This window comes from Mustela putorius, unplaced genomic scaffold (assembly GCF_011764305.1).
Source record: "Mustela putorius furo isolate JIRA1106 unplaced genomic scaffold, ASM1176430v1.1 tig00003845_pilon_pilon_pilon, whole genome shotgun sequence".
NCBI classification, from domain to species: Eukaryota; Metazoa; Chordata; class Mammalia; order Carnivora; family Mustelidae; genus Mustela; species Mustela putorius.
In genome coordinates this window covers 54,515,302-54,543,127 of record NW_025421998.1, presented here as the reverse complement: position 1 = coordinate 54,543,127, position 27,826 = coordinate 54,515,302, and the positions used below count along the sequence as shown (strand labels likewise).

Genomic DNA, 27,826 nt, shown 5'->3' with positions numbered 1-27,826 from the left:
CCTATTCTCAACTCTGGCGGTATGTTAGAATTACTTGGAAAGCTTTTAAAATAATCCCTATTTCCATGCCCCACCTTCCAGTTTTCTGATTTATTTGGTGTGGGTGTGGTTTGGGCATTGATATTTTTGAAAGGCATCCTAAGCAATTCTAAGGAGCAGACCAGAAGCCACTAGGCAAGAAAAAAGGACTGAACATTTGCATTTGCCTTCAAGGTCAATTTCCTATTATCATCTCCCCTCACCTCCCCAGCTTGCTGAGTGTGAGGCAGCTCATCTAGCTTCCCATGCTCTATGTACATTTCTTGTGCTTTGCTTCTTCTATTCCTTTTTTCAGGCATTCCAAGTGTCTCCTCCTCACACATTTTTTTTCTGATTCAAATTCCTGCCCATTTTTCAAAATAAGCTCAATTTTTGCCTCCTCCATGAAGCCTTTTCTGACTGCCTTTGACTAGAGGTCTTGCTCCCTCTTCCGAACTCACGAAGCAGTTATTTCCTAGAAAATAATCTAAATAATGCATCAGTCGTGTTCTGCTTTGTGTCTTCTCTTCTACTGTGTTAAATAGATTATTCTCACTTTTTTATGTTTGTTATCCAGCTACTTACACTGTAAGCTTCTAGCATTACTTTGTATCTTTGACGAGCTGAAGGTTTTGCACAGTGTAGGAAGTCAATTGATATTTTTCTCTTCCTTCCATTCTCACTTCCACCAGTGTGGTTCAGGCCTTTGTTTCTCCTGGAGTCTTGCTCTGGTCCTACTGTGCTTTTCTAATGTCAGACTCTTTGACTCCTTAAATCAAGCCAATGCACCAGTCACATGGCCAGTGGCCAGTAAAACTAATTGTATACTTGTATCCTGCTCATTCTTGCTCTCTTCCTATTTTTTACTCTACATGACCCTTTGGCTTCCTTTCCCCCTTTGTCTCCTAACTCTTCTACTCCCTATTCTGCCAGGACTTAGCAAAATTCAGTTTCTCAGGTTTTGACCCATTGTGTTCTCTAAGATGTTAGAGTATAATGTACTTTCTGAATCTTCCTGTCCCATTCCTTTGGGCCAACACTTCCCCTGGCCAGGCTCTGGCCCAGGTGACCTAAATTATTCTGCCAGCAGCCTACGTTTGATTTGTCAAGATTCCCCTCAAAGAGAATAGACACTCTATACACTGTCTTTAGGATTCTCACTCTTTAGAAGAAAGCTGATTGAATTGTCTGCATCATTAAAAGCTTCTGTTTGTCCCTTATTGCCTACAGAATGAGGTCTAAACCTGAGATGTCCAATATGGGAGTGATTCACACCCAGATAAGAAAAAGGGAGTTCCTAATGTCAGAACAATCTGGCTATGACATCTGTCATCCCATTGATTGCTAGGGTTAATTTGGCTGATCTGTCTTCCTGGGTGGGTGTCCTCTTCCCCTCTCAAAGCCGAATGTAGGTCAAAGAGGACAACTTGCACTGAGAGAGGAAGATCATTCTTTCAGTAGCTGTGCTCCCCTGTTAGAACCTACAAACAAGCTCTCAAGGTCCATTTATAGGAGAAGGCAAGGTAGTCAAACTTACTCCAGACACATCCAAATGAGGTGTGGCAGGTGGCAGTCTGTCTTTCTTTAAAAAAAAAAAAAAAAAGTTCCTCCTAACTGTGCCATAGGTAAGTGGCTAGTGGCTGTCATATTGGACAAAACAAATACAAATCATTTCCATCACTACAGAAAGCTCTGTTGAATGGTGCTCTTCTAAATACCTTAGTATATAACTATACTTAGAAGTGTAGTTCATGAGGCCTTTTAAAAACTCATCTCAACTTTTGCTTTTACCTTTTTGGCTGCTACTTACCTTCAGTCCTACCTACTTTCTCAGTGTTCCCCAACACCTAAGTGCCCTTTTACAATTTGATGCCTTTGAACTTGCTGTTCCTTTTTACTAAAATGCCCTTTGAGTTTCTTTTCTGGCAAACTCCTATTTACCTTTTAAGATCCAACTCAAACATTACCTTCCTTGTGAAATTCTTTGACCTTCCCAAACATAATAATTTCTTCCTTTGTGTTTCCGTTGCTCATTAAACCTAGTTTTATTGCCCTATCACTATATTTTGTTATTTGCTTATAAATTTGGCTATGCTCTTGGAAAGGAGATGCTGACTGCCCTAATGGTTACCTGAAATTGTTTGCTTGATGCCTGTTTGATATCAAGTATTTTCTTATTTATGTGCTTGTTATTCGTGTATTTGGCATGCTTAAAAAGATCATTCGGTGCTTGCTTTAAAGTCCTTCCTCTCTGTGGTATAAACCCAGAATGACTTCCTGTTTTCCAGGTTGAAGTCCATTTCTCTTCTAATTAATTCTGACTTCACTTGAGAGGGATGTGATAGGAAGAGTTGACAAGGTCAAAAAGAGGATCCATATATGTAGGAGCTGGTTCACATGTGCTCGGGTTCTGGTAGCCACGCAAAATATTTAGTATGTGTTTGGAATAAGGGTGGGGAGGGAATATGGAGAAAAATAGCACTTGGAGAGAAAGTTGGGGAATTGTGCTTGACTTTTTTGAGGTCAAGGCCAAAAGCAATGTGTAATAAGGTGGGAAGAATTTTAAAGACCATTTTGCAAAAGCATACATTTTTTTCCCTCTTGGTATTTGATAAGATTTTAATAAATTCTTGTGACTCGAATTAATGGGAAGTAAATCCTCCCGACCAAGAAATTAAAATGTGTTAGTTTATCTTCCGTGATTAGGGTTAACATCACTCCGAAAGGCTTATTTTCTTCTGAGAGGGCTATAAATCCGATTGGCTCTGGGTGTGAGAGACCCGAGTTGATCACTCTCACTAGCCTTGCAGCAAATCCTACCGTCAATCATTTTCTCTTTGGCACCCCGACCACGCCCAGTGCTCAGAACACGCCCATCTAAGTCGCCCTCCCTCCCACCTCATGGCTCCGCCCCAGGCCTAGCAGAGGAAGATTCTCATTGGTAAAGAAGTTGTCCTGGTCCCGCCTCAGGACACGGCGATAGGCCGAACCGGAGTGGGGCGGTGGTGGTTGGCTGCCTGGAGACGGGTCTCTCGCCGTGCCTGTCAGAGTGGCTGGCGGCAGTGGCGGCTCTCGGGGCTGGCTTGTCAGTCAGTGAGCTGAGGGGGAAGATGGCTCGCTGGGACCCGTTCTGTTAGGAAGAAGGGGGGCAGGTGGTGCTGCTACTCAGGAGAAAGCGGAGCAGCCGCTGTCGCTGTCGCTGCGAGCCAGACAAGTCGAGATTCTGGAGGTGGAGCTCGGGTAGCCGTTCTGGTGAGTCCGACCGAGCGACCCACGCCGGGCCCCCAGGGCGGCCGGCAACGGATAACTTTTTTGTCAGGGAGGAGCCGGGGCGAGGCGGCGGCGGGGAGGGGACCGGGACTTTGTCCCCGGGGCGGCGCCTTCGTTGGGGGTAACGGCTCCCTCGCGAGGCGCCGCGAGTGGGCGCGAGAAGGCACTGGGCGCTAGAGACGTCGGAGGAGCCGGAGCAGCGGGGTCGGGTGAGTGGGCTGCGGCCGGCGGCTGCTTGCCCCGAAGTTGGGCTCAGCCCGTTTGCTGACTGGGCGGCGGCAGCTTTGTAAGCGTGGACTCGGGTCTTTCTCTTTCCCGGCAAGAAGCAGTCCAGACTCGGGGCGTGCCCAGGGTGCAGCCGCTTGGGCCAGACCCGCCGCCCCTCAGCCGGGGGGTGGGGCACCCCCATCCCGTGGCGGCTGATGCTCCGGCCTGGCCTCTCCCACTTCAGGGAGGTTACCGCTCTCTGTGTGTCTAGTCTAGTGACCAAAATGGTCACCGTCGACCCCCCCCCCCCCCCCACCCGCCGCCCCATCTTTAAAAGCAGCGTTCGCCTGGGTCCTTGGTGTGTCTCCCAGGGCGGTGAGATTCAGAAAGCAGCTACGATTCCTTCCTTGGTCATTACACTGGAGATCCCCTCTTCAGCACTTGCTCCCGTCTAGGAGTTATTCCTCTCCCGAGGTTGATTTTTTTAACGTGCTCGGGAATCGTCGGGGGTTTGTCTGAAAATGGTTGCTTTAAAAGACCCCAAGTTTGCAGGCTTCAGCAAAACTGCGTATCCGCCCTTCAACGTGCACAACTATGCTCTGTACCCCTAAGTTCAGGCGTTCCTGAAAGATTTGAATTTTGCCCTAGTGGTTTCATACTGCACAGGATCGAGTCTCTGGTAAAAACGCTATCACACGCCCGGCAGCGTCTCCGCTCTTCAGGTAGGGGGAGTTTGTTCCAACAGGCAGCTACTAATTTCAGACACCTTACGAGAGGCAGTAGGACCAAGCTGTCCTTTTACAAATTATTTGTCCTTTGGGTCACACAGTACTTTTGGGAGCTGATATGCCACATCTTTGGTTCGTGTAACACTTGACAGTTTGAGGTTTTCAGCTTTTAAAATCTTATCTGCATAGAGTCATTAGGATCGGTGTAACCTTGAGTCAATGTGATAGACCCAGGAGGGTTGTTTTCCGTAAGAACATTCTCCTAACACCCACGGACTGGCTGGCCCTCCCTCCAGTTTCTAAGCATCTTTTCTTTGGGCTAATACATTTTAAGGTTTACAAGATGAATATTGGTCCCAAACACCATTTTTTTTTTTTTTTTGGAAGCGCAGGGAAACGCAAGAAAAAAAATTTTAAGATCTGCCTGGCCAATAGTAGCTTTAAAGTCATTTATTCAAAAAATAAATAAAGTGGCTAAGGGGAAAACCATCACATATTTAGATTAAAAAATTCTGGATTTGGCTTATTTTATTCTCTTTTTGATTTACTATAATTTTTATTGTAGAGGGACTATAAAACCTCTTAATTATCAACATTAACAGTACTTGGATATAGATACCCGGATAAGGTGTTGGTTAGGTCAGTATGTTATTCTTGCTATACTTTCTTTGTTGTGTTTCTATTTTATGAAATATAATCTTGGTTGCATTTCTTAGAGTGGTGGTGTTTTGACGGAGTTTAAACATATCTTTTAGTCAACTGTCTTGTTCAGGATCCTGTTGCATGATATTTATTTTATAATGAATATTTAAAATCTTTGAAAAATTGGTCAGGATTCCATAGTTTCAGTACCATTTTGGGGGTATCAAGTTTACGTTTTGTAAAGAATTGAAATTATGTCAAACATATATTTATTTTACACTGCCCCAGGCTGAATATGTTCTAGGGCAGAAATGGATGTCATAATGCTTGTCATTAAGAAATTTACTCTCTGATATACAAGACAGAACAAGTAACAGTTATAATACCATGGGATAAATGTGAATTGAGATATGCCTAGTGTAGTAAGGGAGCAGAGTAGGAGATAGCTACATCAGTTTGGATGTAGGGGGAGTCCGGAGCACACAGTGCAGTTTTGAAATATAATTTAGCCAAGTGTAGGAGGTCAGTAACTTTCCAAGAGGAGAATAAGTGAGAAGGCAAAAAGGCATGAGAAACTATGGCAGTTTGGAGAAGTCATTGCCAATGACATTGACATTAACATGACCTGAATGCAGGGGTTAGATAAGGAAACAGTGGAAGATGAGAATAGTGAGGATGGTAGACCAGGGCATGGTTTCCTTGGCTATAGGGATTGGATTGAGGGCAATGAGTAAGAAGCCATTTAATGAATTTTTGTTTGAAACTCTTACCCTGACACAGTGAGGAAGAATCTGATAGGTTTTGTCACCTTTGTAAAGAAAGGAGAAGTCAGGACTCTGAGGATTTTACTTGGTTCTAGTAACTGGAAGTGAGGGAAGATGGTTTAAGTTCTATTTGCGGTTTTTTTTGAATTTGAGGAAGCTGTGGAGCATTCAGGTCAAGATGTCAATTGGCAGTTGGATCCATGGGCGTGGAATTTACAAAGGAAATCAGGATTACAGGGCAGATTGGGGGTTGAATTGAAGCTGTATTGATTTGGTTATATTGAAATGATTCAGAGAAAGCTTTTCGTATGATCAAAGCAGCAGCTGGAGTACAGACTGATAAAAAGCAGAAATGGGTAGAGGAATAGTGGAAAGAGAAGAGTAGTAGTTAGAAAGGTAGGGGGAACATCAAAAAAGGTGCTAAGGAAGGAGAGAATTTCAAATAGAGGGGGAATGGGTCAACAATTTTGAATGCTGTAAAGAGGTGTCAAGTAAGGAGAGGACTCCAGGGACCAGGGAATTGGTCAGGATTCCATAGGTGACTTTAACAAGTACAGTTTTTGACTGAGTAGTGGTTCAGAAAGCAGTCTTGGGAAGATTGAGAAGGAATGGGTGATGATAAAATAGACATACTTGAGTGAAGTATTTCAAGAAAGCTGAAGAAGGAAGAGAATGATTGCTATAGAGCAGTGGTTCTCATTCATAGCTGCACATTTACAATTATCTGGGGAGCTTTTAAAAATCTTCATTTCGGGCGCCTGGGTGGCTCAGTGGGTTAAGCCGCTGCCTTCGGCTCTGGTCATGATCTCAGGGTCCTGGGATCGAGGCCCGCATCCGGCTCTCTGCTCAGCAGGGAGCCTGCTTCCCTCTCTCCCTCTCTCTGCCTGCCTCTCTGTCTACTTGTGATCTCTCTGTCAAATAAATAAATAAAATCTTAAAAAAAAAATCTTCATTTCCAGGGGAAAGCCCATCCCAATTTAGGGTTGAGGTGGAACCCAAGCGTTATATTTATTTCAACAGCTTTGTTGTAATATAATTGGCATGTAATAAACTACACATATTTAAAGTGTGCAGTTTAATGTTTGACATAGGTTTTCATTTCTAAAACTATCACCACAATCAAAATAATGAACATATCTATCACCTCCAAAAGCTTCCTTGTGTCTATTTGTAATTTCTCCCTCTCATCCTCAGGAAACCACTGCTCTACTTTTTGTTACTATAGACTAGTTGCACAGGTATATTAAAGTTCCCTGGGTAATTGCAACGTGCAGGCAAGGTTGAAAACCACTGAAGAGGGATAAAAGTTGAAGGAGTGTTACGTTTGTTTCTTTACATGCATAAAGAAAGTGAGAAGTAAGAGATTTAGGGAAGATGAGATATTTACAGGAACTAAATCCTTGAGGAGATGGAAATGGATGACACTCAGAGCTTTGGTAAATAACAAAGGAAGACAATTTGGAAGCAATTAGAATATGATGTTAAAGATAGCACATTTCTTTGTTATCAGCATCCACATCGTCGTCATGTAGTATCAAGACTGATTTTTTGAGTACTCAAAAAAACTAGAGAGCATCTTAATATTGTGGAAATGGATGCTGCTCTGGAAAACTCCTTAAATGGAGCTTGGGACCCCTGGCACCACCATGTAAGGCTTTGTCATTTTTTTGGAGGGGAGCAGATGGAATTAACAGTTTGACTATTGCTTATATGGTGAGCCAAGTACTGCCAGAGTGTTTTTGGTCCTGTTGGAGTTAGGCTGCATATCTGCACTGAGGAAAGAGAATATTTAACGTTTAAAAATCATCTTTATCCTCAGAAGAAATCCTGTTTGTTTGCCCTTTGGATATATGCTTTAAATACATTGGAGGGTAAAATCATTGCTCTGTCTCCCAAATGAGACTATGAAGGGTTGTGATTAGAAGTTGTCAAAGGCCCATACTTTCTATCCTGAGAAAGGTAATATTTATATTTCCCCTCCCCTCCCCCCTCTCCTTTCCTTCCCCCCTCCTTGCTCCCCCTTCCTCCCTCCCTTCCTCCCTCCCTCCCTTCTCTTTTCTCTCTCTCTCTCTCTTTATTATTTCTGGCTCAGTATTTGGATATATTTAAAAGTTGAACTCTACCAGTTCTGATGTCTAGGGCTCATTCCTCCCTTTTGATTTTTACCTCTGGCAGGGGGCTGAAAGCAGAATTGTTAATTCTAAATATTGTACATTGTACTTGATCATAAATAAAATGGAGCAAAAACTTTTGTCTGATTTTTAAAGTTCTGAAAATTTCTTTCACTATGATTAGAGTATCAAAGTATGATCTGACCTAGACATCCCTAATTTTTGTGCAGCCTAAAAGAGCGGGGATATCAATGTTAGCATGATTTTAGATACAATTGTTACTATAGTGATAGCAGTTTTGTAAACATTCTTTGTTTTCGTAATTACTAATGTAAGATATAATAACTGTAGGAAATTTGGAAAACTTAGGGATGCATACATGATAATAACATTTATAATGCCTCTACCCAGAGATAATATTAACACATTAGTGAATATCTTTATAAGTTCTTTTTAATGGGTATTTACATTTTTGTGTTAAAAAAAAAGAAACCATAGTGTATATACTATGTTTTTGCTTTTTTTTTTGTATATGCTGTTTTGTTACTAGCTTTTTCCCACTTAATTGAATAAATGCTTATCTGAGTCAATAAAATATTCTTTTATGGAAAAGCATCATTTTAAATCTATTGTTAATATTCCAGAATATGGATTTACTATCATTTATTTCAGGTGTTGAAAATTTAAGCTCTTTCCAATAATTTTGAATGAATAGTGTAGCAGTTAGCTTGATAGATTAATCATTGTCTGTATCTTTATTTCCTTAGGATAAATTCTGAGATCAAAAGGTATGCATATTTTAATTATTTTTAATAAATAGTAATAGATTGCTTTCCAGAAAGGGTTAATATCCATTTCCAACCTTTTCCAGAAAGGGTTAATATCCATTTTTTTGGGTATGCATGAGAATACTGACAATTCTCCATTTTCAGCACTATGAATTAAAAAAGTTTTTGATGTTTTTGACATGAAAAACTGTATTTTCTATATTTTAAAATCTCATTAATTATTAGTGGCATATATATATATATATATATATATATTTTTTTTTTTTTTTTTTTTCCCTAGGCTTTCTATTCTACTTCTTGGGGCTGTTTATTTTTTGTTCCAGTAATTTCAAACAGTCTTACTTTATCGTAACTTTTTAATGTACCTTACTGTATGGCTGTGGGAATTCCTATTATCTTTCTCAAAACATTTTTAGCATTTCTCATATATTTCTTTTTTCAAATTGCCTTTAATTCAATTTATTAAGATCTCAAAAAACCCCAGTGGGATTTCAAATTAACTTTTTTGAGGTAGATGTGATATCTTTACAATATTTTCATCATTTCTTCAAGTCATTTAAAAAAATTATTTTCTTGTTTTTTTATTAACTAAACTCTACCCCCAATGTGGGGCTTGAACTTACGATTCTGAGACCAAAATTCACATGCTCTACTGACTAAGCCAGCCAGATGCTCCCAGTCATTTTTAAAAGACTCTGTGTTTTATAGTTTTCTTCATGTGGTTCTTCCTCTTTTTAAAGTAATTTTTTTATTTTTTAAAACTTGCTTTTGCCAATGGAATCCTTTTTCATTGTATTTTAAAGAGGATTGCATCTTTCCAATGCAAGATATAAAAGTTGGTTATTTATGTGTATTATTTCCTAACTAGTCATTTTATGAAATTATTAATTCTTACAGTTTTTAAAAAAGATTTAAATTTATTTATTTGAGAGAGAGAGAGAGAGCAAACACCAGTATGGGGATGAGGAGCAGAGGAGAGGGAGCAAATCTGAGGCAGACTCCCTGCTGAGTTAATCCCAGGACCCTGAGATCATGACCTGAGTTGAAGTCAAGAGTTGGATGCTCAACTGACTGAGTCACCCAGGTGCCCCTTAATTCTTAGGTTTCTATTGGATTTTGTAATACAGCAGTTACAGCATTTGTAAATGATGATAATTTTGTCTTGCCAATATTTAATCCTTATTTCTTGCTTTACATTAAATGTCTAGAGTAGGGTGCCTAGGTGGCTCAGTGGGTTAAAGCCTCTGCTTTCAGCTTAGGTCATGATCCCAGGGTCCTGGGATGGAGCCCCACATTGGGCTCTCTGCTCAGCAGGGAGCCTGCTTCTCCCCCTCTCTCTTCCTGTTTCTCTGCCTACTTGTGATCTCTGTCTGTCAAATAAGTAAATAAAATCTTTGAAAAAAATGAAAAAAATGTCTAGAGTAATGTTAAATTTTATTAGTGAATAGTGAGCATCTTTGGCTTATTTCTCCTTTGAGTGAGAATGCCTTCAGTGTCTCACAGTTGTGTATTCTTTCTGAAAACTTTTTTCTTCTTCTTTTTTTTTAGCATGTTAAGAAATTAGTCTTCCTTAACTCCTTTTCAGAATTGAGATTTAACTGGAAAAAGATAATAATCACATACCTTCATTGATATACATTGAGATGATCATATAGTTTTTCTTCTTTTACCTATTGGTTGATGAATTATGTTGGAAGACTTCCTAATAGATTTCACCAAACATTTGCTGTCTTTGTAAAGACAGTTGTCTTTGTAAAAACAACTTGATAAAAGCATACTTCTTTAGAGTAGTGCTAGATTTGATTGCTTTGTGAGGTTATCTTTACTATTCCTCTTACATTACCTTTTTCAGGTTTCGGTTTCTGAATGTACTAGCTTTGCAAAATAATAAGAGGGAGGGGCATCTGAGTGGCTCAGTCAGTTAAGCTTCTGAATCTCTCTCTTTTTTTTTTTTTAAAGATTTTATTTATTTATTTGACAGACAGAGATGACACAATGACACATAGGCATAGAGGCAGGTAGAGAGAGGGGGAAGCAGGCTCCCTGCCGAGCAGAGAGCCCAATGTGGGGCTCCATCCCAGGACTCTGAGACCATGACCTGAACCGATGGCAGAGGCTTTAACCCACTGAGCCACCCAGGTGCCCTGAGCTTCTGACTCTTGATTTCAGCTTAGGTCATGATCTCAGGGTGATGAGATTGAGCTCCAAATATGGCTTCCCACTATGCAGGAAGTCTACTGGAGATTCTCTCCCTCACCCTCTATCCCTTCCCTCCATGCATTCTCTCTCTCTCAAATACATAATAAATCTTTAAAAGAGAGAGAGAACTGTATGGTGACTAACATAATGTAATAAAAAAGTTATAGAAAAATAAATGAGAGAGAGAGAGAGAGAGTCTTTCCATCTTTTGTATGCTCTGGCAATTAATCTCTTCCTTAAGGTCTGAAATAATTTAGCTGTAAAAATGACTAGGCATTTTGGATTGAATACAATTTTTGAGACTTTCATATGTGCTACTTTCTAAGTACTTTGTATAATTAATTTCATTTAATCTTTGCACAGGTTTGTGAGATATATTATTATCCTTAGTCTATAGATAAAGAAACTGAGACTCGCAGTGGTGAAAATACTTGTTCAAGTTCAGCAACTAGTTAGGGGTAGAGAGTTTAAGCTAAAGTCCTGTCTGATGCTCATGTTTTTAGTACCCTAATTTTTTCCTCATCATATTCTTTCTTTATTCTCAGTTACTGAGAATAAGGAATTTAATTTATTTTTTTATTAATTTAATTTAATTTAATTATTATTTAATTATTTTGAGTGTCTTATTGTTTTCCTTTTTGCCTAATTAATTTCAGTTTTTGGTAAACTTGTCATAATTTTTACTAGTCCGTTTTTTGTGATATCATATCTTTTGCTGTTTTCTAACAAATACATCCAAGTATGGTTATGGTAGAAAGTTCCAGAATGGGAATAGGATGATAATTGTATAATGTACTTTATATAATTTACATTTTAATTTATTGGGGATTCAAGATCAATTTGCATTCCTGAATCTAGTTTGTACCTTGTAAAGAATGTTAAGTGCAACACAGATAAAATTTCCAGAAATTGTGGAAATAGTACTTCTCCATTTTAGTTTAAATATTTGTCATTATTGAGGCTTGCATCAGGATAGCCTTTTAGTAGTAAATGTTAAGTGGTATTTGTTTGGTGTTTGTTTTTCTGAACAAAGAGTCTTTTGATGAACTGTTGAATATTAGTTGCTTTCTCATACAAATGCATAAGGATTCATTCAGTTATTTGTACTTGACTTAATGAAAACATTGTATATAAGTTCTTAAACTGTACTATGAAGATTATTTGAGGCTTCATCTATTGGAAGATTTATGTTTACTCTTTTATAGAATGATGTTTAGGCTTGGAAATTTGAGAGAATAATGTAAGCCCTAAAGGTGCTTAAATTGGGCTAGCAGTTATAAACTCTATTTAAAAAAAAAATGATTTTTAAAAATTTATTTGAGAGAGAGAGAGAGAGAGAGAGAGAGAGAGTGGGAACCATGGGGAAGGGCAGAGGGAGGGGGATAAGCAGACTCCCTGCTGAGAAGGAACATGGGGCTTGATCCCAGGACCTTGGGGTCATGACCTGAGCCAAAGGCAGATGCTTAACTGAGCCACCCAAGTGCTCCTTATAAACTCTATTTGAATCTTTTTGAGCTTGCCTGGGTTTTCTTTCCCTTTCAAATGTAAAGGATTCATTTAGTTTAGGATATTGGTTGTGATCATGTACACATCATGTACTCCCCACCTCTGTCCATGGGGCTATGAGAAGTTGCCAGTCTGACCTCTTTAAACGTGCCAGGTTTATATATTCCCTTTTGAACTAAAATTTCAATGTTCTTGCTGATTTGTTAATCCATAGATATTACTGTGGTGCATGGAGTAGCAACATAGCCCACCAAGCAGTGTATACTTTAGTAGTGTAGAAGAGGGAGAGACTCTTTTGGGAAATTATGAACCTTCAAGTGGGTCCTGATAAGGGAATGGAAGGGAAAGTGGAAATATCCTAGAAATGAGTTGGAGAGAGAAGTGTCTAAGTAGGGGAGATAGAAATGTGCATATCAAATGGACTGTTCAAGAAGTAGAGAAACTCAGAATGGTTATGTGGGTGATAGAACCAGAATATTGAGGACAGTGAAGTCTTCTTAGAGTTTTGGAAAGGAAGATGCTTGTGGCAAGGTTAAAGAGAAAGAATGTTGAGGGAAAAAAAAACCCCAATAGATTTGTCATTTATTATTTTTTTTAAAGATTTTATTTATTTATTTGACAGACAGAGATCACAAGTAGGCAGAGAGAGAGGGGCCCTGCTGAGCAGAGAGCCCATAGTGGGGCTTAATCTCAGGACTCTGAGATCATGACCTGAGCTGAAGGCAGAGGCTTTAACCCACTGAGCCACCCAGGTGCCCCAGATTTGTCATTTCTAAGTGATGGAAAGTATGGATGAGAACCAAATACACACTGTAAAGGGGATAAGGAATAAATTGATGGTGAAATAATTGGAGGCAGTGGCAAGAGATTAGGCTACTAAATCAAAAGTTAATCAGTGAAGAATAAATAAAGATGAAAGTAACTGGAGAGCATTAGAATATAATGAAGCCTTCCTTCTATCCACAGCCCTGCAATCTCCCCTCTTAGGAACTGTAAGCTTCTGAAATGCATTCTCAGTTGTCCAATTGATAAATCCTTTGTTAGTAATAATTAGAGCTATGATTATTGAGCCTCTATGGTGTGCTTTATTTGTATTATTTTTAATCCCTAAAACATTCCTGTGATGCAGACATTATTACTACTTTTCACAGTGGAGAGATTGAGATTGGAAAGTTTAAGTAATTTGCTGAAAATGAGCACAAGTGTTTTGGACTGTTTGTTGTGCCATGTTGCTTTTTTTGTTTGTTGAGGTGTGTTAAAAGCACTAGAGGGGAAGTTGTGCAAAAGGACTGTAAGGTATGATTACTCTCCAAGTAGAAAGAAGTGGAAGAGAAATTTTAGCTATGTTGCTATAATTTGTGTTAACTGCATTTTGTATTTAAAATGTTTTATAAAAAGATTCCCTTTTTTATTTTTTATTTTTATTTACTTATTTTTTTAAAGATTTTATTTATTTATTTGACAGAGAGAAATCACCAGTAGACAGAGAGGCAGGCAGAGAGAGAGAGAGGGAAGCAGGCTCCCCGCTGAGCAGAGAGCCTGATGTGGGACTCGATCCCAGGACCCTGAGATCATGACCTGAGCCGAAGGCAGCGGCTTAACCCACTGAGCCACCCAGGCACTCCGGATTCCCTTTTCTAAAAAAAGATTTCATATATTTCTTTGACAGAAAGAGTGAGAGAGAGAGAGCGCACAAGCAGTGGGAGCACCAGGTAGAGGCAGAAGCAGAGGGAGTAGGAGGAGCAGACTTCTTGCCAAGCAAGGACCCCCACGCAGAGCTAGATCCCAGAACCCCAAGATCATGACCTGAGCTGAAGGCAGACATTTAACCAGCTGAGCCACCCAGATGCCACTCCTTTTTTTTTTTTTTTTTTTAAGATTTTATTTATCTGTTTCAGAGAGATAGATTGTGAGAGAAGAAGTAGGGAAGAGGGGCAAAGGCAAAGGGAGAAGCAGGCTCCCTGTTGACCAGGGAGCAGATATGAGGCTCTAACCAAGGACCCTGGGATTGTGATCTGAGCCAAAAGCAGACGCTTAACCAACGGAGTCACTCAGGCACCCCAAAAGAATTCCTTTCAATAAGCTTCTCTACCATATGTGTAACATTTAATTTTTAACAAGTCCCTTTCTTTGGGAAGATAAAGTGCTTTTTTTATCCATAATATGATAGGTTGAGAGGAAAGGAAGAACTGGCCAAGAAAGGTGACATCAGGAAAAGTAAGGGTAAAACTTGTTCTTTTCACTATGAGAAATATGCTACACAGGTGTATGTTTTAGGTTGCACCTCAGGAAGGCCAGCCTCTTCATGGAAATGGTGTTGAGCTGGTCACTGATGTAATCAGGGTAGATACTTTCCATGTCAACAGATTGTAAAGCTCCAGAGTTCATAGTTATATAATGTGATTTATGGCACTTAGATTCCATCGGTCAAGAATTGGTTATTGGTGAAAGGGTCCAAACGGATGTTTAATTTTCTGCTATAAATCCTTTCTTCAGAAATAATGCATAATTGAAAAGAAATGCTTAAACTACTTTAGGGATTCTAAACATTCTTACAGTACTTTGAAGTACTTGGGGAGGAACCAAGATAGAAATTTTTGTTGTACTACTTTTAGTTTCATAATCAGTTGCAAAGCAACATCTAAGTTACATTTTGTTAAACTCATATAAAACTTAATATTATTGAAAACTTAAAAATGTATAATTCAACCTCTGCTGAAACAAATTCACTGCTACCCCAGTTAGTATGAATCAGCATGATCATACTGAACTATTTATTGCAGATTTGCATCCTATAATTTTTAAATCAAGGTAAACAACTATCTTAATAAGATCCATTAGGTTTCTGACTGAGACTAATTAAGCAGAATTTTATAGTACTGTCAAGATCTGTTGCTTTTATTATTATGGCTCGACTACTACACATTACCTTCATTGTGTTTACTTGTATTTTTTCATTGCACGCTCCCTTTGCCCCCATCATTTTCGAATTGAACTTCTGAGCCTCTATTGGCAGACTTTATTAATGGTTGAGAGTTTCATTCCAGTTTACAGAAGGGCAGTGACTCACTCTAAGACATCAACTCAACCCACAAGTCAACTGGAATTTGGTTCTCTTAACATTTCTCTTTTCCTTTTGTTCCCAACATTAGAACAGGGAAAACTGCCACTTAGAATGGAAAAAGCATTAAAGAAATTAAAGTAGAGCTGTGCTTTGGAAAGTGTATTTCTGTATGCTATAATTTTGGGGAAAGAGAGAAGAAAAAGTGGCAAATGATAGCAAAAGTTTGCAAGGTAAAGTTTACATTGGGCTTTCTTTTGCATTCCTCCCCATTTCCTCATAACATTTGTTTTTATTTTTTTGTGCTTATACCCTGATTTGCCTTGCTTTATTTAATAAGGGATTAAAGGGCACTTAATCTTGCTATGTTTTAGATTTAACTTGTCTCCCCTAGTGGACTATGAATCCTTCAAGCCAGGGACTATGTCATATTCAGCTTTGTAAACCTAGCATCTATGACATAGTACACATTCAATCTATTCAGTTTATGAATAAATGGATAATATTTAGATACCTCTAGAACAAGCAAAGAGAGTGAGATTACTTGCTACAACCCCAATTTATTACAGCTGAATAAACTGCATCATGGGCTGAATCATGTTTCCTGACTTCCTTTTTATATGTTGAAGCCCTAATGCCCAGGACCTCAAAATGTAACTGTAATTGGAGATGGGGCCTTTATGGAGGTGATTAAGCTAAAATGAGGTAATCAGGATGGGCCCCAGTCTAATTACTGGTGTCGTTATAAGAGGAAATTGGGACAGGACTTGGACAGACTGAAGATGATGTGAAAACACGGGGAGAAGATGGCTACAAGCCAAGGAGGGAGGGCTGGAGCAGAGCCTTTCCTTATGACTCTCAGTAGGAACCAACCCTGCTGACACCTTGAGCTTGGACTTCTAGCCTCCAGAAATGTGAGAAAATAAATTTCTGTTGTTTAGGCCACAATCTGGTACTCTGTTACAGTAACCCTAGCAAACCAATATGGGTGACTTGTCTGCTTGGATGTAGCAAAATTCCAAATACACTTAATTTACCTATCCCCAAGGAACAGTTTGCAGTGCTCAATGCCAAAACCTTAAAACTAATTGGGATGGTTCAATGGAGAAAGTAATAATTATTCGTCTCTTTTTCATCTCCCCCCACAGTACAGGCAATGGCAAGCAGCTGGCTGATTATTTAGTTCAACTGAATTTGTTTGGTTTGGCAAGGAGAAAGTGTTTATGGAGTATTTGCGTTCTTAAGTGTTCAAGAGCCTCTGCCAGTAGACTTGGTTGCTTTTTCAAAGTAGAAACTGGAAGAAGACTGAATAAAATGCTTTTGAATACAATGTTAATTTGAACTAATTGCTTGTTGCATAATCTTAGCAACATTACTTTGCCTGTGTTGTAATCAACAGGGGCAGAGCAGTGTATCTTTTGGCTGGTGCCTATTGCTTTAATAGTTGCCATATCCTCTGATCATCAACCAATCCTGCTGAGTTGCCTTAGTTATTTTCAACATTTTTCACCACATGCTTTAGCCATAATATAGATAATATGCATTTTTTTTGCCATTTCCTTCTTTTTTTTAATTGAACAAATATTAAATAGTTCTGTGTTTATTCAACTCCTTTATACTGTTTTGAGATATTTTGCTGAAAGAGAAAAATTTTGAACATATACACAAGTAGAACACTTATTCTTTTATCATTTAGAAGCAGTTATCAGAGTTTTGAGAATAGGATTAACTAAATTAACTAGTGAACTGTGTGTCACTCTGCTAAAGATGATTTTGCTTAGCATTCTATAATACTGTGTGTATCCATCAATACTAAATTCTGGCCAACAAGCTATATGTGTATATGTGTTGCCGAAGTGAGCACTACTGTGTATGTAAGTTAAAAGGGACTCAGGAGAGGAGGACTCCTTAAAAGAAAGAAGGAGAACATCCTCTTTCCTCCTTAACTATTTCCTGGAATGTAAGCAGGATAGCTATGGTAGCCATTTTGAAATGTGAAGTAGCCTTGAGGATGGAAGGATTTTTCTAGGATAGTAGAACAAAACAGGCAGCTGCTACCATACCAGCCCTGGATTGCCAGCCTCTTCCTATTAATTTTTAATGAGAAGGAAATAAACTTTTTGTTTAAGTCATTGTTATTTGGATTTTACTATAGTATGCACTTAATTTCTAGCCAATAGAATCACTTAAATTATAGTAATTAAAAGTGTGGTAGAGATCAGGAATAATAAAAAAGATATTGAAATAAAGAGTCCAGAAACAGACCCAAGTATATGACAATTTAATGTATATTAAATGTATTAATTCTTACCTCTGGGAAATGGTTGAATAAATGGTGTTGACATTACTGGTTATTCATTTGGGGAGAATAGGTTAGATTCACACTATGTGTGTGTGTGTGTGTGTGTGTGTGTGTGTGTGTTTAAAAAATCCAGAAGAATTAATGATTTACCACATAAAAAATAAAACAGCAATAACTCTAGAGGAAGACATTGGAAAAGATTTTTATGAAGCAAAATTCAGTATTAATAAAGGAAATAATTATCAGACTTGATTATGTAAAAATATATAACTCTATACAATGAAAATACCAAAAACAAAGGTAAAAGAGAAATGGCAAAACTGGGAAAGTATTTGTAGCATTTAAAAAAGATAATCTGTGATAAGCTCTATATTTAATTTATACATTTATTTTTTATTTGTTTAAAATCAATTTAATTAACAGAGTATATTATTAGTTTCAGAGGTAGAGTTTAGTGATTTATCAGTTGCATATAACATCCAGTGTTCATTACATCAAGTGCCCTTCTTAATGACTATCACCTAGTTATCCAATCCCCTATCCCAACTCCCTTCCACCAACCCTCAGTTTGTTTCCCATACTTAAGAGTCTCTTATGGTTTGTCTCCCTCTCCAATTTCATCTTATTTTACTTTATTTTTCCTTCTCTTCCTCTATGTTCATCTGCTGAACAGGGAGCTCAATGTGGACTCAATCCTGGACTCGAGGATCATGACTTGAGCTAAAGGCAGTTGCTTAACCAACTGAGCCACCCAAGTACCCTCTGTTTTGTTTCCGTAATTCTACATAAAATCATATGATAATCATATGATGAGTAAAATCATATGATAATTGTCTTTCTCTGACTTTAGTCTCTAGTCTTTCTCTGACTTTAGTCTCTAGTTCCATCCACATCATTGCAAATGACAAGATTTCATTCTTTTTGATGGCAAAGTAAAATTCCATCATCTATATATACCACATCTTCTTTATCCATTCATGTGTTGATAGACATCTGGGCTCTTTCCATAGTTTGGCTTGTGGACATTGGTGCTAGAGACATTGGGGTACGAGTGTCTCTTCAAATTACCATGTTTGTATCCTTTGGAAAAATACCTAGTAGTACAATTGCTTGGTTATAGGATTGTTCTATTTTTAACTTTTGAGGCACCTCCATACTGTTTTCTAGAGTGGCTGCACCAGCTTGTTCCCAACAGTATAAGAGAGTTTCCTTTCTCCACAGCCTCACCAACATCTGTTGTTTCCTGAGTTGTTAATTTTAGCCATTCTGATGGATGTGAGGTTTTGATTTGCATTTCTCTGATGCCAAGAGATGTGGAACACTTTTTCACGTGTCTGTTGGCCATTTTTATGTTTTCTTTGGAGAAATGTCTATTCATGTCTTTTGCCCATTTCTTGATTGGGTTATTTGTCCTTTGGGTGTTGAGTTTGATAAGGTCTTTATAGATTCTGCATACTAGCCCTTTATCTGCTAGGACATTTGCAAATACCTTCTCCCACCACTCTGTCAGTTGTCTTTTGGTTTTGTTAACTGTTTCCTTTGTTGGGCAAAAGCTTTTTATCGATGAAGTTCCAATAGTTTATTTTTGCTGTTTCCTTTGCCTTGAAGACATGACTAGCAAGAAGTTGCTGTGGCTGAGGTCACAGAATTTTCTGCTGCCTGCGTTCTCTAGGATTTTGATGGATTCCTCCTCACATTTAAAGTGTTTCATTCATTTTGAGTTTATTTTTGTGTATGGTATAAGAAAATGGTCCAGTTTTATTCTTCTGCTTATGGGTTTCCAATTTTCCCAACACCATTTGTTATAGGGACATTTTTCCATTGGGTATTCTTTCCCGCTTTGTTGAAGATTAGTTAACCATAGAACTGACGGTCCATTTCTGGCTTTTCAATTCTGTTCTATTGATCTATGTGTCTGGTTTTGTTTGTTTGTTTTTTGTTCCAGTACCGTACTGGCTTGATGATTATAACTCTGTAATAGAGGTTGAAGTCTGGAATTGTGATGCCACCAGCTTTGATTTTCTTTTTCAACATTTCTCTGGCCATGCTGGGTCTTTTCTGTGACCCAGCATAGCCAGATTTTAAGATTTAAGATTTTCTAGCTCTGTGAAAATGTTGATGATATTTTGGTAGGGATTGCATTGAATTTGTAGATTCAATGGTGGAGGGTGGTGGAGAGAAAAGGAAAAGGGGTCTTGCCAGGCTCCTGTGTTTTGCTGGGGCCCTGCTCCGATGATAGTCACCCTACTGTGCCAGGGTTTGTGGTTTACGGCAACACAGAGCATAAAGCTTGTGCCTAGACTTGCAGTTTTCAGTCAACTTTCCCGCTCTGATGCTTGGAAACTCTGCTTCAGTCAGGCACCTCCATTCTTTTTGTCACCCAGGGGATACTGAGACCACACTGTCCTACCTGGGATTTTGCCCTGCTTAGCCACCTGAGCACCTTTAGGCCAGGGGTGTCCACAAATGTAGCAGACTTCTCACAGTTCTGATTTTACACACCACTCCTTATCATACTTTCTAGTAGCCGCCTTATGCAAGCTCCCTACCCCCAAGGTTTATCTTCTAAATTTTGCCCCGGATTCATGTCTCTGCACTTCCTACCTTGCAAAAAGTGGTTGCTTTTTTACTTGCAGAATTGCAGTGATTCTTTTCTCAGATCTCCAATTGATTTCACAGGTGTTTAGAATGGTTTGATAATTAGCTGAATCCCTGGGACCAGAAGAAATGAGGGTCCCCTACTCCTCTACCATTTTAACTCTTCATGTACATATAAATTTAAAAGAAAACATAAGCAAAGTATGAGTAGGAAATTCACAGAAGAGGAAATAGAAATAATAAACATTTGAGAAGATTTTCGAAGAAATGCAAGTAGAAGTCTGCACTGTGGCTTTTTTGGCCCCAAAATTGGCAATAATTAAGAATATTAATAATGTCTACAATTGTTTAGGTTGTAGGGAAATGAGCACTCTCATCTATTCTTAGTGATATGTAACATGATATAACCCTTTTGGAGGGGAATTAAGTATTTATTTATTTATTTGACAGAGAGAGATCACAAGTAGGCAGAGAGGCAGGCAGAGAGAGAAAGAGAGAGAGAGAGAAAGGAGGAAGCAGGCTCCCTGCCGATCAGAGAGCGCGATGTGGGACTCCATCCCAGGACCCTGAGATCATAACCCAAGCTGAAGGCAGAGGCCCAACACACTGAGCCACCCAGGTGCCCTTGGAGGGCAATTAAATTTTAATCACAAGTAACCTTTGATCCAGCATCCTTAGTCTATCCTATAGAAGTAGTTGCAGAGATATGAGAAAGTTTATCACAACATTGTTTGTATAGCAAAAATTGGAATCAGTCATTTTAAAGGACTGGAAAAAAAATTTGAAGATGGGTAATAACCCCTAACTTACTAGATTTAACTTAAGTGTTAATATTCAGACTTTTTTTTTTCCAAAAGAGACCAATTTCTCTATGTATGTTCTATTAGTTATCTGTTGCTGTGTGACAAATTACCCCAAAACTTAGTAACTTAAAAATGACACAGATTTATAATTCTTGCAATTTTATGGGTTGACTGGGTTCAGTGGGGGCAGTTCTGCCTCTGTATAGCTGAAATCAGTCTAGCTGAAATCACTTGTGTAGCTGTATTTATCTGGGAGCTTACATGAGGCTAAAATCCCCAAGATGGCCTTTCATCTTCCAAGATCTTTCTCCATGTGGTTTCTTAGCCTCATGTCTATCCCTGAGCTTTTATAGCATGGTGGCTACCTTCAAAGAGGAAGTATTTCTAGAGAACATACCTCTGCTGGCTTATGCTTGGTTAAAGTCCTTTGGCCAAAACAGATCACATTGCCAAGCCCAGTATCAATGTGGGAGAGAACTGCATGAAAGTGTAGATAGTAGAAGGGTATGTTTGTTGAAAGCCGTAAATACAGTGGTGATAGGCTGCCACACATGGAAAAAATAAAGGTAAAAAGATAAATTCTTGGTGGAGAGTGATTACTTTTTTTGGGGACGGGGTGAAAAAAATCAAAACACAAATTGACTATCCTATTATATACCTCTCTTATCAATAACTTTGTAGGAAAATTATTATATTTATATATTTATGATTTTTTTTTTTTTTAGTATAGTTGACACACAATGTAACATTAGTTTCAGGTGTAGAACTTAGTGATTTGACAAGTTTATTCACCATGCTATGTTCACTGCAAGTGTAGTTACCATCTGTCCCTTACATTCCTATTACAATATCACTAACTGTATTCCTTATACTATGCTTTTTATTCCCATTATTTATTCATGGAAGATTTTTTTTAAAAGATTTATTTATTTATTTATTTATTTGACAGAGAGAGAGAAATCACGAGTAGGCAGAGAGGCAGGCAAAGAGGGAGAAGCATGCTCCCTGCCGAGTAGAGAGCCTGATGTGGGGCTTGATCCCAGGACCCTGAGATCATGACCTGAGCCAGAGGCAGAATCTTAACCCACTGAGCCACCCAGGTGCCCCTGGTAAAAATGTACTATTATGTAGACATGACTGGGTTTATAGTAACAAGTGTTTAAAATTTTGTCATTAAAAATTTCAAATATAATAGGTATCAGTAAATATAACCACCATAGTCAAAAGCTGTTTGGAATTCTCAGTAATTTTTAAGAGTAAAGAATTTTCATACCTGTCACTTACATAGTATATGCATGGAAAAGGGTTTGAAATAACTCAATAGTCTGACAGTGCTTTCTTATGAAGAGTGGGATAGCAGCATTGAGAAGGATGACATTTCTTTTAATTATGTGGAAAAAAGATGCGTTTAGCAATTTAAAAAATCTCCAGTATACAAAAATATTAGTGGAGATGAGAGATTAATAGTCCACCAAAGTGTTTATAGTTTTTTATTGTTTTCTTTTTTTAATAGAAATTCTGAAGTTTTTTTTCCCCAGTTGCATAATAAGCAGAACCCTTGTTTTAGCCTCTGCATTGCTGATTTTGTATATTTCTGGTGATTTTATCATGATTCTAGCACTTGTAATTATTCCCCTGGAAAAAATAAGGTGCTACCTTGATTCAATTTCCCCCTCATCTATCTTCCTCACGTCCTTTGCCATCTGGATTATAGGCTTCTATAGACACAGACCATATCTTACTGTTCTTTGCTATTATGACAAAGTAATGGACATGGTTTGCATTCTACTCAGTAGGCACTCGTGACTTATTGAATTATTAATGTTGCAATATGAATATATAGGAATATTAACTTTTTGCATAAATAAAAACATTGAGTGATTTATCCACATTACCTCCCATCCTAAGTCTGTTTTTGCCTAGTTTTGTTCTCTTTCTTTGTTCCCTCTCTGGCACTGACTGGCCTGTAGTCCGGATAAATTGTATGAGCTAGACTATAGACAGGGCTTGAATATTAAATTTGCCAACTTGAGGTCCTAATTTACTAACTATGTAAAAAACATTATCTAGCACCATACTAACTGCTTATACTGTATCTTGAATATTGATATTGAATGTTCAATGAATTGTACTGAGGTAAGTTTTATAATTTGAAATGTTTATACTTATCTCTTAAAATCTGTCAACACAAATTTTGTAATTTGTATCTTAGTTATTAGAGTTTCATGGACTTTGATTTACTGAGGTAATACTTGAATCATTTAGTATATACTATATATTTTGTTAAAGATGCTACAAACATTTGGAAAAATCTTATTTCAGCCAATAATTGGGCTTATAGATTTCTATCCAATATTATATGTAAAATCATTCAATTTGTGATACTTTTATTCTTTTTTTTAAGATTTTATTTATTTATTTGACAGAGAGAGATCACAAGTAGGCAGAGAGGCTGGTAGAGGGAGAGGGGGAAACAGGCTCCCTGCCGAGCAGAGAGCCCGATGCAGGGCTCCATCCCAGGACCCCGAGATCATGACCAGAGCCGAAGGCAGAGGCTTTAACAAACTGAGCCACCCAGGCACCCCTCTGATACTTTTATTCTTAATGAAATGCATACTTTGTATTAATGGGTGCTTCAGAATTCTTATAAAAATCTAGTAAAAGATTTTCTAAGCCAAGATCAATCAGTTAATCATTCTTTGAAACAATCAATCATATTTTGCTGTTGTGACGTACGCTACAGTGCCATAGTTCTCTCCTGACAATCTGCTTTTCCAACACATATACTTCATCAACACAAGTCCTGAGTTTTTCCTGGGTAGGTTTTAAAAAGCAGAGAAGTAAAAGGAAAATATGGTAGAGGGGAAAAGAATAGGCAAAGACATGAAGGTTGGAAAGGCATGATGTATTTTGAAGAATAGCAATAAGTAAAATTTAGATAGGTAAATTATAGCCATATTGTAAGAGGAACTTAAGGTGGAAGATCTGATAGAAATGATGTGGAAAATTTTCTAGTATGTTTCTGGAGAAAAACAGTGTTTTAGGAAGATTAGTCTGGCAGTAATTGTGTATTGTACACTGGAGAAGACACAGGATCAGGAACACTGTGTGAACTGAGTATACTGAGGCAGTACAGCTTCTGACTGAGGATGTTGCTATAGAGATGAAGAGCAGATGTTAAATTTGACAGGCATTATGAAGGATGAAATGGATTCCTTTATTCAATAAATATTTATTAAATACTTACTGTATATATATTTATGCTTCTGATATCTGGGTTGAACTTTGCTGATAATCACACCGATTTATTTATTTATTTATTTGAGAGAGCATGAGAGAAAGAGAGAGATCACGAAGGGAGAGGGAGAAGCGGACTTCCTGCTGAGTGGAGAGCCTGTTGCAGGGCTTGATCCCAGGACCCCAGGATCATGACCTGAGCCAAAGACAGACCCTTTTTTTTTTTTTTTTTTTTTAAAGATTTTATTTATTTATTTGTCAGAGAGAGAGTGAGTGAGAGCGAGCACAGGCAGACAGAGTGGAAGGAAGAGTCAGAGGGAGAAGCAGGCTCCCTGCCGAGCAAGGAGCCCGATGTGGGACTCGATCCCAGGACGCTGGGATCATGACCTGAGCCGAAGGCAGCTGTTTAACCAACTGAGCCACCCAGGCGTCCCTTTTTTTTTTTTTTTTTTTTTTAAAGATTTTATTTACCAAAGACAGACCCTTAACTGACTGAACCACCCAGGTGCCCCATCATCCACATTTTAGATTTTAAAATTATGAATATTGATGGTGAAGTTCTTAACATTCTCTTTTCTGATGATTTGTAATTTAAAACTTTTTTTTTTTTAAATTTTAAGTGGGTTCCATAGCATGGAGCCCAGTGCAGGGCTTGAACTCATGACCCTGAGATTGAGACCTGAGCTGACATCAAGAGTTGAATGTTTAACTGACCGAGGCATCCAGGTGCCTCTAGTGATTTGTAATTTTAAATATAATTTTACAGACATTTTTAAAATCAATGGCAAATATTTTTTTCCTAATCTTCCAAAAGAATTTGTACTTTGTTTGATTAAATACATTGGCCAAATGTGGAGAAAGCCAAGTTGCCCTTCAATAGATGAATGGATAAAGAAGATGTGGTCCATATACCCAATGGAATATTACTCAGCCATCAGAAAGGGTGAATACCCAACTTTTGCATCAACATGGATGGGACTGGAGGAGATTATGCTAAGTAGAATAAGAAAGTCAGTTATCATATAGTTTCACTTATTTGTAGAACATAAGGAATAGCATGGAGGACATTGGGAGAAGGAAAGGAAAAATGAAGGGAGAGAAATCAGAGTGGAAGATGAACCATGAGAGACTATGGACTCTGGGAAACAAACTGAGGATTTTAGAGGGGTTGGGTATTAAGGAGGGTCAGATTGCATGGAGCACTGGGTGTTAAATGCAAATAGTGAATCATGGAACATTACATCAAAAACTAATTGATGTATTGTATGGTGACTAACATAACACAATAAAAAAAAAGGGAATTAAAAAAAAATAAACACATTGGAAGGCAGCTACTTAATATGAGAAATCCCCTGGCAAGGAAATGGGCCTTTCTTAATGAGAGTGCTTTATTTTTAAAAAATTATTAAAGAGATTTTTTATTTACTTATTTGAGGGATAGAGAGAGAGAGTAAGAACGAGCAGGGGAATGACAGAGGGAGAGAGAGAAGAGAAGCAGACTCCTGGCTGAACCAGAGCCTGATATAGGGCTTGATCCCAGGACCCCAAGATAATGACCTGGGCCAAGGTTAGTCACTTAACTAACTGAACCACCCAGGCACCCTGAAGAGTGCTTCAATTTTTGAAATATCTTACATTTATATTTGTACATAATTAAGAATGTTCTAGTACCTGCGAAAGTCCTTTCTTTATAGTCTTGTAATGCCAACATCACTTTGTGCCATACTTTTAGCATCTTGTGGATCTGATTGCCACATCAAGTAATACTTAAAATAGGTTGTTAGTTTAAAAGAAACTGAAAAGTTCTTTAAGTTCAAGGCCATTTTCTCTGGTAATGCCAAGAGACATGAAGTATAGATGCATCCACTCAAAGAGCCATATTAATTATCCTTATAATATAAAAGAACATTTTCTTTAAGTAATGTAGCTAATACATAATAGTTTGCATGCTGGAATATAAATATAAGGGCATTGTGAGGCATTGGAGATAAATCATCGTGTTATAAATAATTTGCATCTTAGTTTGCTGATGCGGAAGTCAGTGAAAATTTAAACTTAAGGTATTGTCTCCATTTTCAAGATGTAAAAATACTTTTGTCGAATTACCTTTGTAACTTTAAGTATACTGCCTATATCATTGCTTTTATTTTTCTCTCCATTAGATCCCATTGAAAGTCTGGGCTTTAAGTGATTCATTCCATTGGAATTAAATTGTTTTTGGTTTCATCTTCCTGAACCTTCATCAGATTCTTTGTTGTAATTCTTATACATTTTTATTGCTTTCCTCTTTGATATTTCTCCTGGTTTTTGTTTTAGAGATTTCTATTTCGTTGCCCCTTTTGGAACCTTTCTCAGCCTAGACCCCTATTCCTTCTCTATACTAAAAATGGCTTCCACCATGAATATTGACTTAGTTTGGGGCCTCCTATACTTAGCCTATGTCCACTTTGGGAAAAGTCATTTATTGTTATTTCACTCATAATTACTTGACACATGGACAGCTTTACAACAGGTCTCTAGCTCTGATTCCTTACTTTTTCTTTAGTACAAAATTCCTTCCATTCAGAATGACTTACTGCATACTGCATACCATGTCAACTACCATCAAGGTAGAATTCAGGGCCCAAACGAGTAGAGATTCACAGGTTTGTTCTCTTATTCATTTAATGGGCAAATGTTTATGAACCTGTTATGTGTGAGCCAGCTTAAAAAGGCCAAATATGACTTAGGTTTTTAAGAATTGGTTGGGTCAGTTTGAAAAAGGTCTTGGGGTTTGGCTGACTAAGCCTAAAATGAGCTCTTTCTGTTAGACTTGATTGCTAAGGAAAGTTAAAAATATTGAGGTTTTCCTGGTTAAATTGTTGTGCCTTATATTCAGTTTGTTAGATTTCTCCTGGGATATTATAGTTATGGTAGATACTAGATATGTTTACTATTTCTGCCCATGCACAGCCTCTTCTAAGTAAACCTGTATCTACTTGAGTCTATATCATTGATCTCAATCCTCTGGACCTAAGGGAGGTATCTGTTCCATGGATGGTCAGTCTCTGGGCTGGCTAGTGAGTTGTAGTCAGGATCAAAGTCAGGATCTGGTACAATCAAAGGTTTATTTAAAGAATTTAGGTTTTGGAAATTGAGAAATACAGGTTTGGGTGCAAAGGAGAGTGTACACCTGGAGCAGAAAGATCATGATAGTTGGGACTAGAATAGCCAAAATGGACTGTAGTATGAGTAAGTTAGGAAGCCATTCAACAAATAAAGAATGGCACTGAGAAAATCAGAGAAATGAAAATAGACTGACAGCCTTTAAAGATAAGGATTTAAGTTAATAGTTTCTAGTTTTTAGATTCAATTTCCTTAAGCCCCTTTTGTGCTACAGTTCTTTCCCTTGGATTTCTTCAGGATTTTCTTTTTTTAAGCTAGCATGCAAATAGCCTTGACTAAAGTAACGTATAATAATTTATTGACAATTTGGATTTCTTTTAGGTAAGAACAGACAAGATGGTAAGATCTTTGAGAACCCCATCACTGAGATGAACCTTTTGACAATAACGTAACACATGCCTCAGTGGTGCAAGATTATTTTTAAGCG

At 38.0% G+C, this 27,826-nt stretch overlaps 1 protein-coding gene across 5 annotated transcripts in view; it reads left to right on the top strand.

The window, feature by feature from the left end:
* The first annotated feature begins 3,051 nt into the window (after positions 1-3,051).
* FAM126A (family with sequence similarity 126 member A) overlaps positions 3,052-27,826 on the top strand; it is a 128,350-nt gene continuing 103,575 nt past the window's right edge. For 4 of the 5 annotated variants that reach the window (XM_013051669.2, XM_004743351.3, XM_013051668.2 and 1 more), the window contains exon 1: positions 3,052-3,270. The gene's annotated coding sequence lies outside the window, so the exon portion shown is untranslated. Of the gene's footprint in view, positions 3,271-3,306; positions 3,498-27,826 lie in introns of those variants that run through there. The other variant, XM_004743349.3, reaches the window with a different exon arrangement.